The 12,884-nt window shown below is 36.5% G+C and overlaps 1 pseudogene; it reads right to left on the bottom strand.

Annotated features, from left to right (window-relative positions):
- Positions 1 to 3,500: 3,500 nt before the first annotated feature.
- LOC102484168 (multifunctional protein ADE2 pseudogene) lies at positions 3,501 to 5,465 on the bottom strand (annotated as a pseudogene).
- Positions 5,466 to 12,884: the final 7,419 nt, after the last annotated feature.

Here is a 12,884-nt window from a genome sequence, read left to right as displayed (position 1 = left end):
TATAATTCTGCTTCCCAAAGAAGAAAGACACCTAATAAAAATTCCAGAAGAAAGCATGTGGAAGAAGAAATCTTCAGTATTGAAATTATCACTATAAGTCACTCATTTTCATAATTCAAACATGGCATTTGTGTCTACTTATAAACTACTGTACTGTATTGGTTCTATCATTTTTAAAAAAACATAAAGCCAAAATATTTTAGCTTTTGTATTTTTCAATCTAGTATCCAAAATTATGAACAAAAATGATAGGTTAATATAAATTTTGAGTGAGATTTTCTGATGCAAATCTAGCAAAATGTTTTTAAAGATAGCCATCTAATAATTTTAATATGATTTTCTAACCTTTATTACAAATTATACTTTTTATCAATTTTACTCAAATTAGTACATCATGCTTGAATTTTCTATCAAATATTAACATTTATGACTTTTTGTTAATATTCAATATTTCTTTTTATTTAGATTTTGTGTTATTTTTGCTTGAGACATTATTGTGCATATTAATAGGGTATCTTGTGATGTTTTAATACATACACATTTCGCAATGATCAAATCAGGGAATTACGCATATCAATTACCTTAAACTTTTATCATTTCTTTGTGGTAATAACAACATACAGAACACCAGAATTTATTCCTCCTATCTAATTTTGTGCCCACTGACCAAACTCTCCCACCCTCAACTCCAACTACTGGTAACTTCTATCCTACTCTCAACCTTTATGGGACGAGCGTAGATCCAACACATGAGTAAGTTCATACAGTATTTGGTTTCCTGTGCCTGTTTCATTTCACTTGAAATGATGTCCTCCAGAAACCAGCAGATGGCATAATGATTATATCACTGAATAACCACATGTTTTACTACGGTTTAAGTCCTGGACCTGGCGGCTTGAAACTCATGCCAGGTATGTGCATGTGCATGACAAAATCCCAGGAGAGTACAGGAGAAGGAATTATAGCATGGCTATCCCTGCCCCCCCAGAGATGATTTCTCCCTTTCTGTCTCTTTGTTTCTCTCTGTCTCCCTGGCGAGCACACACACCCATAGCAAAAAATCTCTCCACGAGAACCAGCAGTTAGCGTAATGGCTATGTCGCTGGATTCCCATGTAGTCGACCACAGTTCACGTCCCAGACCCGGTGGCTTAAAACTCATGCTGGGCGCGTGTGCGTGCGTGACCAAGATCCCGAGAGGAGAATGGGGGAAGAAGGGATTGCGGCGTGGCCATCCCCCCTGGGGGATGATTTCTCACTTTCTGGCTTTCTGTCTCTATGTCTCTCTCCGTCTGTCTGGTGAGTGCACACGCCCTATAGTGAAAATCTCTCTCAAAAAAAAAAAATCTCTCCACAAAAAAAAAGATGTCCTCCAAGTTCATCCATGTTGTTGCAAATAAGAGAATTTCACTTTTAATGGATGTGTAGTATTCCACTGTGCATATCTATCCCATTTTCTTTAAACATTATTTACTTCTATAGCCATAACCTCAATTAACATTAGGGGAATTGCATGGTATGTAATATGCATATAAATTTAATCTTAAAATATTTATTGGCATATAATAATTGTATATATTTGTGGGAGCACAATGTGGGTTTTCCATACATTAATACACTATGTTGTGGTTAAATTAATGTAATTGGTATACCCATTATCTCAACTATTTTTCATCCTTTTTTGTTGGGAACATTTAAAATTCTCTTTTTTAGATACTCTGAGATACACAGTAAGTTGTTGGTAACCACATTCTCCCTTCTGTGTTTTCGCTATAGGGCGCGTGCGCTCGCCAGACAGACAGAGACAGAGAGACAGAAAGCGAGAAATCACCCCCCAGGGGGGATGGTCACGCCACAATCCTTTCTCCTCCATTCTCTCTCGGGATCTTGGGCACACACGCACATGCACCCAGCATGAGTTTTAAGCCACTGGGTCCAGGACATGAACCGCAGTCAACTACGTGGGAGTCCAGAGACATAGCCATTACGCTAATTGCTGGTTCCCCCCCTTCTGTGTTTTATAACACTAGATATTTTCCTCTTTTTATTTATTTTATATTTTAGAGGTTTTTGCTGTATGTCATGTGCGCTCACAAGAGAGACAGAGAGACAGAAAGCAAGAAATCACCTCCCAGAAGGGATGGCCATGCGGCAATCCCTTCTCTTCCAGACTCCTCTTGGGATCTTGGGCATGCATGCACACACACTCGGTGTGAGTTTTAAGCCTCCTGGTCAAGGCCTTGAACTGCAGGTGACTACGCGGGAGTTCTGTGATGTAACCATAACGCCATCTGCTGGTCCTGATATTGTTTCTCTAAACTATCTGAAATTCTCTTTCCATTAATCAACACTCCTTTATCCCCACCCCCTATCCTTTCCAGCCTCAAGTGGTAGTTCTTTATCTTTCTAGTTTTTTTATGTTTCCACATATAAGGGAAAATAAGTGAGAATATTTGATGTTTCTCTGTGTATATGTGTGTGTAATATATGTAATTTTATTTATGTATAATTACATACTTTTTCTTTATATACATTTTAATTATTTATAATAAAATAATTGTATAATATATATAATTGTCCGTGTTTGTGTGTGTTCATATATATATATATTATATATATATATATTCCCCTTTATTCATCTGTTTACTTGTTCTGTTGATGGATACCGAGATCTTGGTTATTGTGACTAGTTCTGTAGTAAATGAGGATGAAGACACATCTGTGACATGCTGATTTCCTTTTCTTGGGTCTATCCTCAGCATTGGGATCACTGAATCACATGGGAGTTTTATTTTTAATTTCTGAATAACTTTCATGTTGTTTTCCATAATGGTTGTACTAATTTACACCAATGGTGTAAAGAATTCCCCATTGTCAGCATCCTTGCCAGCACTTTTTATATTTTTTCTTTTTGATAATAACTATTCTAACTGATATGAAATGATATTTTATCGTGATCTTGATTTGTACTTTCCTGATTATTATTAATGATTTTGAACATTTTTCAAAAACTCATTGACCATTTGTATGTCTTCTTTAAAATGTTCTACTAATCCATGAATTTAGAGTTTAAACAGCAGTAAACTATGTTTTCTATGACTTATTTAAAATCCATCATTTTGGGGCTGGCGGGTGGAGTGGTAAAGAGTGCTGGACTCCCACATAGCTGACCACAGTTCGAGTCCTGGACCTGACAGCTTGCTTTCTCACTTTCCCTCTCTCTCTCTCACACACTACCCCTCTCTGGTCAGAAAGAAAGGAAGGAAGGAGGGAAGGAAGGAAGGAAGGAAGGAAGGAAGGAAGGAAGGAAGGAAGGAAGAGAGAGAGAGAGAGAGAGAAAGGAAGGAAGGAAGGAAGGAAGGAAGGAAGGAAGGAAGTCAATAAGATAACTGTAAAAAAATTAAAAAATAAAAACCATCACTTCACCTTGATTTTTTTTTTCTGAAGCTATCCTAGTAATTTGTGGTTTTACACCCCTAAAAAATGTGATGATGCTCTTCCTTATGAATTACATTCTCTGATTTTCTTGTCAGCATGCTTTAAGGAAATCCAGCTGTTCAATATAGTTGCTCACCATTTGACCCATACCAGATTTTTGTTGAATACAAATATCTGAGCAGCAAACTGAGCTGATCCTTCTGGAAAAAGTATGGTCGAACAACTGAGACCACTGAGTAGTCGAAGAGAAGACCACATGTCCTGAGCACCCCTGTCTAATCTGGTGTGAGGAGAGGAAGCTGATACCTGGATGTGCTGGGTTACCAGATATCACTGATCCAAAGCCATTGCTTCTGCCTGCCACTGCCACCAACACTGTAGGAATGCCATCCCTTCCGTATTCAGTCTTCATCCTCAGAGATTTATCTAGCCCTTTGTGGGTAGATGTTACCTGGAGCTCACAGGGAATGCCAAAATTTCTACAGGCTTTCTTGATTTTTTTCATAGTGACCAAGACAAGAGGTAGAGCCCATCAATACTACAATCTTGCACTGACTTTTTCATTTCAGAAGCAGCTCTACTCTCTGCAAACCAATCAAAAATTTTTATCATCTGGAGCCCTTCAGGAGTTACTTCTTTGAGGTCTTAGTAAGCCTGTTTGTCTTTCTGTTGACTTTGATTTCCTGATAATCGGTCATTATCAGTTACATCGACAAGAACAATTTCTTTAGCGGTTACATCAACACCAGATACAGTCTTCATATCAACCAGAGTACAGTTCTGGGGCAACCAGGATTTCCCCAGTGTTTCAGAGACAGCCTGTGCAGCGTGACTCATGATATCCACTTCAATTTGGCCTATCATGAGTGGGGCAAAGCACAATTGTGCAGCCATCAGCTGTTTTTCAGACCAGTGGGAGTCATTTTTAGCATCATCCTTTTAAAACAGCTTCACTTTAGGTGGGTAAAACTTAGATCCTTCCTTGATGCCTGGATTTCTTTTGAGAAAAAGCAAAAACCAAACCAAACCAAACAAACAAACAAAAAACCCACTGATATTCTCCTGCAAACTCATTCAGCTGGAATAATTTCACACTGGGGTGCAATGAACACCATCTCACCTCATTTTCTGGTGTAAGCAGTTTTGATACCTCCTTCCTGAAAACAACTGAAAAATACAACTGGTAATTTTATGTGAGATTATAGTTTTCCTTCCAGGTGATTCTAGCTGCTTTTCCTGCTATAATTTGGTCCTTGGACTGCAGGAGGACTTTTTCTAGACTAACAGTTTATAGACTTCTTTTGTTTTACCCTCATTGAGTTTTTGTTTGTTTATTTGTTTTTTTTTTTTTTTTGTCAATGATAAATACCTCTGCTATAGCAATTATACTAAGTGATGGGGGTAACCGCTGCACTGGGAAAAGAGACTGAAATACCTGCTCGCTCTTTCTTTCTTTCTTTCTTTCTTTCTTTCTTTTTTAAGAAATATCCATTCAAGTATTTTGCCCATTTTAAAAATTGGTGGGTTGAGGGGGTATTATTTTGCTAAGCTGTCTGAGTTTTTTTTTGTTTTTGTCTTTGCTTTTTTTAAACATATCTTTCTTCCTTTCTTCCATAAAAGAGGGAGACAGAGAGAAAGGCAGAGATGGAGAGAAACAGGCATCCGTTTCCCCACACCCCCATAGAGTTTTCATCCTCTGATCCTATCCTCAGCCTTAGCTAGTCAGAAGCATGGCACACATGAGTGCCATTGTGCACAGGGAGATCTGTGGATTCAAACTTAGGGCATTCCCATATGTCCTCAGCATTGAGAAGTTGTAGGAAGTCACATGCACATGGCTGACATGACCTTCATACAAGGACTTCAAAGTATCCTTGTTCTGGGAATAGACTATTCACCCTGAGACTTCCTCATTCAGGCAGGTCCTCAGTCAGGTCCATGACAATTCCTGCCCCCTTTTTACCTCGATCCCTGGCTTTACCCTTTAACGCAGCAACCAATTGGTGGTTGTAGAATTGCATCCCTCATTGTACGACCAATCAGCTTCCATCCCTGTGTATATAAGTATGTTCTCTGGCCCTCAATAAACAAGCGACTGCATACCATCTTGAGCTGTGACACTGTGTTGCTCCCGTGTTGTGACGCTGCGCCGGTTCCAGACCTCCGCTCTCTTACTCAGGCACCCTGCTCGATTGTCCTGCGGGCTGGGACAAGAAGTGTAATAATTCTACTGCACCACTGTGGTTGACCTATTTGAGCTTTTTATACAGTTTAGATAGTAACCCCTTAACAGATATATAGCTTGCAAATATTTTGAGGTGGTCTCTTCGTTATATTGATTGCTTTGGTGCACAAAAGCTTTATATGATGCTCTAATCCCATTTGTCTCTTGCTTTTGTTGCCTCTGCTTTTGAAGATTTATCCAAAAATTATTGCCTGTGCCAATGCCATGAAGCTTTTTTGCTTATGTTTTCTTCTAATTATTTTATCATTTTCATATTTATGTTTAAGTCTAATCCATTTTGAGTTGATTTTTTGGTATATGGTTAGTGTAAGGATACAATTTCATTCATTTGCATGTAGATATTTAGTTTTTCTGGCACAATTTATTCAGAATACTATTCTTTATCCACTGTGTGTTCTTGGGACCTCTGCTGAAAATGAGTTTAATTTGTAATTTATTTTTGTGCCTTTTACTCTGTCCTATTCATCTGTTTTGATGCCAAAGCATGCTGTTTTAGTCAATATAGCTTTGTAGAATATTTTTAAGTCTAGTAACGTGATGGCTTCAGTCTTTTTTTTTTCCTTTATACTTAATACAGCTTTGGCTAAAGCTACATTAAGCTTGGGGGTCTTAATATAGCTTTGGGGTCTTTTATAATTCTATAAAAAATTTTGGATTTTTTTTCCTATTTCTGTAAAAAATGTCATTGGTATTTGATAGGGATCGACTTTATAGATTGCTTTGGATAGTATAGACATTTATAAAATATTTATTCTTCCAATCCATGATTATAGGATATCTTTCCATATTTGTATCTTTCTCAATTTTTTAAACCAATGTTGTATTTTTTATAGTGTAGAGATCTTTTATCTCCTTGTTAAAATTTAAAACTAGATATTTTATGTATTTAATCAATGAATTTTGTTGAAGATTTTTGAGTCTATGTTCATCAAGAATATTGAAATTTTGTTTTTTGTTGTGTCTTTGTCATTTTGGCATCATGGTAATGTTCACTCCATAGAAGAAGTTTGGAAGTATTCTTTGTTCTTCTTCTTCTTCTTTTTCATTTATTTTGCAATAATTTGAGGAGAACTGGTGTTAATTCTTTATTAAGTGAATTGTAGAATTCAGCAGTGAAGCTATCAGGTCCTGGGCTTTCCCTAAATGGAAGTCTTTTTGTTACAGACTCAATTTCCCCACTCACTAATTGACTGTTCAGATTTTCTATTTTGACATAATTTAATTTTGGTAGGTTGAATGTCTAGAAATTTATACAGTTTTTAAAGGTTATTGTTTGTTGGCACATAATTGTTTATAATAGTTTCTGATGCTCCTTAGTATTTTTGTGGTATCAGTTATCTCCTTAATCTTTTTAAATTTATTTGTTATGTATTTGTTTTTTCTCTTAGTTCATCTAGATAAATATTTGTCAAATTTGTCTATCTTTTTTTTTTGTTTTAAAAAGAACTAACTTTGGGGCCGGGAGGTGGCATGGTATTTGGGGAACTGGACTCCCATACGGCTGACTACGGTTTGAGTCCTAGACCTGGCAACTTGCTTTCTCACTCTCACTATCCCTCTGTCTCTTTCTCTCTCTCTGGTCAAAGTAATGAATCATAATAGTGAATAAAATTAAATAAATAATTCTCAAAAAACTTAAATGAAAAAACTAACTCTGTTTCACTTAGCGTTTAAATTGATTTTTAAATCTCTCATTTATTACTTCTCTGATCTTAAATATTTCTTTTCTTCTTCTAATTTTGGGTTTTATCTATTATTTTTCTAGCTCCTTGATGTACAGTATTATTTTTGTTAATTTGAGGTCTTTTTTATTTTTTAATATAAGTATATATTGCTATAAAATTCCTTCTTGGGATTGTTTTTATAGTATCCCATAGATTTTGTATGACGTGTTTCCAATTTCATTTGTCTCATGGAATTTTTAAATTTCCCTTTCAATTTCTTCCTGACTCTGGTCATTTGGTACCATGCTGTGTAATTTCCATTAATTTATTTCATTCCCACTTGTACAGTCTCCAAAATTCCTGTTGTTTCTGATTTCTAGTTCTATACACTTGTAGTCTGAAAAGATGCTTTGCATAATTTCAATCTTAACTTAGTTAAAATGTTTTTTGTAACTTTATAAACAACCATGCTCTGTAGTTGAGAAAAATGTGTATTCAGTAGCTGTTGGGTAGAATGTTCTGCAAATGTCTGCTATGCCTATTTGTTCTAGTGAGAGAAAGAGTACGTGAGAAAGCACCACCCTCATGGGAGACAGTCATTCCACAATCCCATCTCCTTAATTTCTTCTTTTGGTATTTTGGGTGCACACACACACACGTGACCAGAGTTCTGTGTTTTTCTTTTTAAAATTTTTTCCTAATTTTTTATTTTATTTTTTATAATTCAATCACATTATTTAACTTACAAAGTAAACATTTCAGTTTGTGAACATTTCTTTCCAATCTAGTTGATCAAAATATCTTCAACAGATAACACCACTACCTCCCCGTCCCGTCAGTGCTGTGTCTCCGTTTCCCTCCTGTTTGTTAGGTTTTTGGTATAGGGCACATGTTCTCACCAGAGTGAGAAAGAGCAGGAAAGTCAGAAATCAGCTCCCAGGGTTGATGGCCAACCTGCAATATCTTCTCCTCCATTTTCCACCTGGAATTTTGGGCACACACACACACACACACACGCCCAGTTTATTTTTCTTTCTTTCTTTTTTTTTTTTTTTTTGAGAGGTTTTTGCCTTAGGGTATGTGCACTCACTAGAGTAAGAGACAGAGACACTGAGATCAGGAAAGTGAGAAATCATCCTCCACAGGAGATGGCCATGCTGCAATCCTTTCTCCTCCATATTCCTCCCAGGGTCTTGGACACCCCATGCCTGGCATGTTTTTCAAGTCACTGGGTCCAGGACTTGAACTGTGGTCAGACATGTGAGAGTACAGTGATGTAACCACTGGGCCATCTTCTGGTCCCTGTCCAGTGTAATTTTTAAACTGACAGGGCCAATACTGGAACTGAAGTCAGCTATGTGGGAGTCCAGTGCCTTAACCTCCACGCCACCTGCTAGCACCTCAAGGTGTTTTCTAACCCTCTGGATCAGGGACTTGACCTGCACAGTCAGCCAGTTGCCTTAACCATCATGGCATGGCACAGGCTGACCCACAAAGCCTATTTTCTAAGATGAGTGAATGTTGATATAACTTATGAAATTATATAAACACAATCTTTTACAGAGAAAAAAGTCTTCAAATATGCCTCTCTCTCTCTCTCTCTCTCTCTCTCTGTATATATATATATATATATATTTGCTATAGGGTCATGGCTCAGAGAGAAAGAAGGACAAGGAAACTTACAATGCATTTCCCAGGAAGAATAGCCATACCACAATTCCTTTTTCTCCATTCTCCTCTTGAGATTTCGGGCATTCACACACAACATTCCCAGCAATTTTTCAAGTCACAGGGTCTGGGACTGGAACTGAGGTCAGTCATTCGAGATCCAGCACCTCAACAACCACGCCATTTGCTGGTGCCCATTGATAAATATTTAATTATAATACAGTGAATATACCAAGCCCTACAGTTAGAATGTATATAAGACTATATCAAGATTATGAAATAAAGAGATTCAGTAAGGCCGATGTAAGTTTTAACATTTGTATATTAATAAAACTTCATAGATAAAGTGATATAAAGCACCAATTGAAAAACATTGTCTTAGCACATATTGGATTCAAGTTAACTAAATAGAGTTGCAACCAACTTAATATTTTAAAAAATGTTACTGAAATTATGACTGAAAATATTATATTGGTTTTTATAAAATCAGGCAAAGCAGCAACAGACTCATATAGAAACAAATTATAGATAGCAAGAACAATGATGACATCCTAGAAACTTAACACATAGCATATAATTTTTGGAATTCTCATGCTAATATCTTACCCATACAGATTCAATTTGTGGAAGACAATACATCTCTTTTGCTTTGACAATGTGTCTTCTGCAACTCACAACATATATTAGGTTGTCGGAAAAGTCATGACATTTTTTTCTATGCAAATATGTGACATCACTTTTCTGACAGCCCAATTTAAAAACCATTATTTTAGCACCTCTTTTGTGGACAAAGAACAAATTGTGATTTCCTAGGGACACTAGAAAATTCCAGATAGTATAGTTGCAAAATATATCTATCATTTGGAATTTCATTTGAGTGGACAAAAGATGTCAAAAGTTGTGGGAAAGTTTGAAACCTTTATTAACTGAAATAATGGATCAGTGAGTAACAATACTTAGCTATCTAATTAACAAAAATGGTAATTTAAGATTTAAGAAAATAAACATGGGAGGTAATGATATTGTAAAAGACCTTTGCTTCATCAAAAGTGAGAAGACTTTGTGTTCCTACATAATCAGTAATCATGATAAAATCAACATACAGTGCAGCAAATTATTCTGGTAAAATACAGCGTCTTTGTCATTTAACCATGTTACTCAAAGGGCAAAGAAAAACCTTTTTTAACTTATTAATTGAAGAGTAATAATTTTAAAAAATCTTATCATTTTTATAGAAACAAAATTAAATTCTAACTTGACTGCTTGAGGACCTATGTGCTCTCCAGAGATAGAGAGAAAGAGAGAGAGAGAGAGAGAGAGAGAGAGAGAGCACTCCTTGTGGTGAATGGTCATACTGCCATCCCTTTTCCTGCATTTCACCATCCCATCAGGATTTTGAGCACACACAAAGCTCGGTGTGTTTTTCACGCTACCAGGACCAGGATTCCCACGACAGTGGTCATGTAGGATCCAGCTTACAGTGCACTGCACTAAACCACTGAGTTACTAGGCTAGACTGAGATTTATCTCCTTCTTTTTCTTCTCCTCCTCCTCCTAGTAAATTTGCCAGAGATTACTCACTGGAGAAAGAGAGATAAACACAGAGCGAAAGTGAGAAATCACCTCCCTGTCCCCCATGGGGATGACCATGCAGAGATCCATTCTCCTCCATTTCTCCCTACTTTCAGGATTTTCATCAGTCACACACACACACACACACACACACATAGCATGTTTTTCAAGCTAATTGGAATCAGAACTTGAATCTGGCAGTTTCATCTAGCCTCATTAATCACCAGGCCAGGGCCTAGCCTGACTGTTTTTCTGACAAAACATATATGTACACACATGAGAGTGAGAGAGAGATGAGCATCTTCCACAGGGTCCACAAATCCTTTCCTCTAGTCTTCCAGCCCATCAGAATTGGGCACCTTTGTATGCCCAGAGTGTCACAGGCTGACAAACGGTGGTCGCCATGTGGGATCTGGCTTCTCTGGAGCAATACATTACTGCTACATTATTAGAGCTCTGTCCTAATTTTTAATACTAAAACTCTTTTTATCTTAAAAATAAATCCATAAAACCTAAGCCAGCTTTGACAATAACAAGTGAAATTCCCTTACCATGAACCTTCTAATATATCTGTTTCAGTTTTGTTGCACACTTTCCTCTCATTCTGAGAAAACGAGTCATTTTATTTAATAGCAAAGCCATTCTCTTTTTTCTTAGCAAAAACACTTCCTGCATACCTTGCACATAAAATTGTTCTTCTCTGCCACTAGTGCTCCTACGACAGTCTCTTTCATATATATTAATTACGACTTTTAACCATAGTGGCTTCTATTTCCCAGAAAACCTGTGAGATGGATCACTATGAACTATCTTTTCTATACAACCATTTTCTAATAGACCAGCAGAGCTCATGATTATACAACTTCATCTTACAATTTTATAGCCATACATTTCCTTCAGATCTACATATATAGAATTTATCTGTACTATAAACACAAAAGGAAAAATTAACTTAATTCTGCAAAAGTCTAAGGTTTTAAATTACCTAAATATCTTGGACATTATTCAAGTTCAATGCTTCCTACAAATAATGTCAAAATAATGATTGAATTTGATTAAATACAAATTTACTTTTTTCATCTTCTTAGACCTCTACTATGCGTAATGATAATTTATTTGATTCATAAACATATACAAATTTAGGGCAAATTTATCCAAGTAGAATAAAAGCAAATGCTAACATTAATAATAAAGAAAACAGTGTTTTTATTTAAAAAAATGATTTTTAGTTGTGATAAGGAATATATGCTCACCAGAAAGTTAGAGCAAAAAATCTCAATGGAGTATAGTCATGCCACCATCTTTCCTCCTCTATCTTTCCATCTCATTAGGATTTTGGGTGCACACATACTCATACCCAGTGTGCTTTCCAAACTGCTGAGGCCAGGATTTGAACTGCATTGGCCACATTGAATCTAGCTCCCACAAGGCTTAACTGCTGCACTGAAAGGTCAGCCCAAAACAATACATTAAATGAGTCTTTTCAAAGATTGACTCAAAGTATGTGAATTTGAATTCTTAAAACACTGGATTAGTTTGTATGAAAAATCCTTTTTTTCCCCACAGTATAAGTATAAAAAGTTTAATTTCCCTCATTTGGGAGAATTTTAAAAATATACAAGCTATATACTGGTTGTTTATCTCTAAATAAATCAGGATAGATCTTATTTCAAGGAGTTTATAACATAGTTTGATAATACCATTCAGTGATAGCATACAACATTCCTAACATGTGTATATACACACACATGACACACAGAGAGACACAGATAGAAAACTTACATTGTCAATGTGAAAATTTTGACTCAGCAGTTCACTTCAAAGAGCTCTAGTCCTTGTCCTGACATCATATTTTTAGCATGATTATATTTCTGGCAAGTGACAAATTGAGATTATCTGCTTATAATGATTGCTAAAGCCTATTCACCAGTATCTGTGAAGGAAACCTTAAGAATTTTCTGTGCCATAATATCTAATACTATGGAAACTGGACTGCATTTCAGATGAGAGAGAGAGAGGAGTCATCCAGACTGCCTGGGTGTCTCCAAAGATGATCTGCTTTGAAAAAAACAAGACAGGCTGCTTCCAATTAGCTTTTCAGCCTGAGGTACTGGAAGTTATTATATCTTAAGTTTCTTAACTAGAATTTCTGACTCTGAAGAATGTTGAGCAAGGGAAAGTAGGCTTGGGAAGTGGCTATCGTGACACATCTGTCAGCCAAATTTTCTTTAGTTTTGGGGGCTTTAATGTGTCCCCAAGAAAAAACGCGTAGAAAATTTGTTGCTCTTGGGACCAGCA

Source organism: Tupaia chinensis, unplaced genomic scaffold (assembly GCF_000334495.1).
Source record: "Tupaia chinensis unplaced genomic scaffold, TupChi_1.0 Scaffold000298_1, whole genome shotgun sequence".
NCBI classification, from domain to species: domain Eukaryota; kingdom Metazoa; phylum Chordata; class Mammalia; order Scandentia; family Tupaiidae; genus Tupaia; species Tupaia belangeri.
The sequence above is the reverse complement of the archived record's forward strand: the minus strand, read 5'-3'. Positions and strand labels throughout refer to the sequence as shown.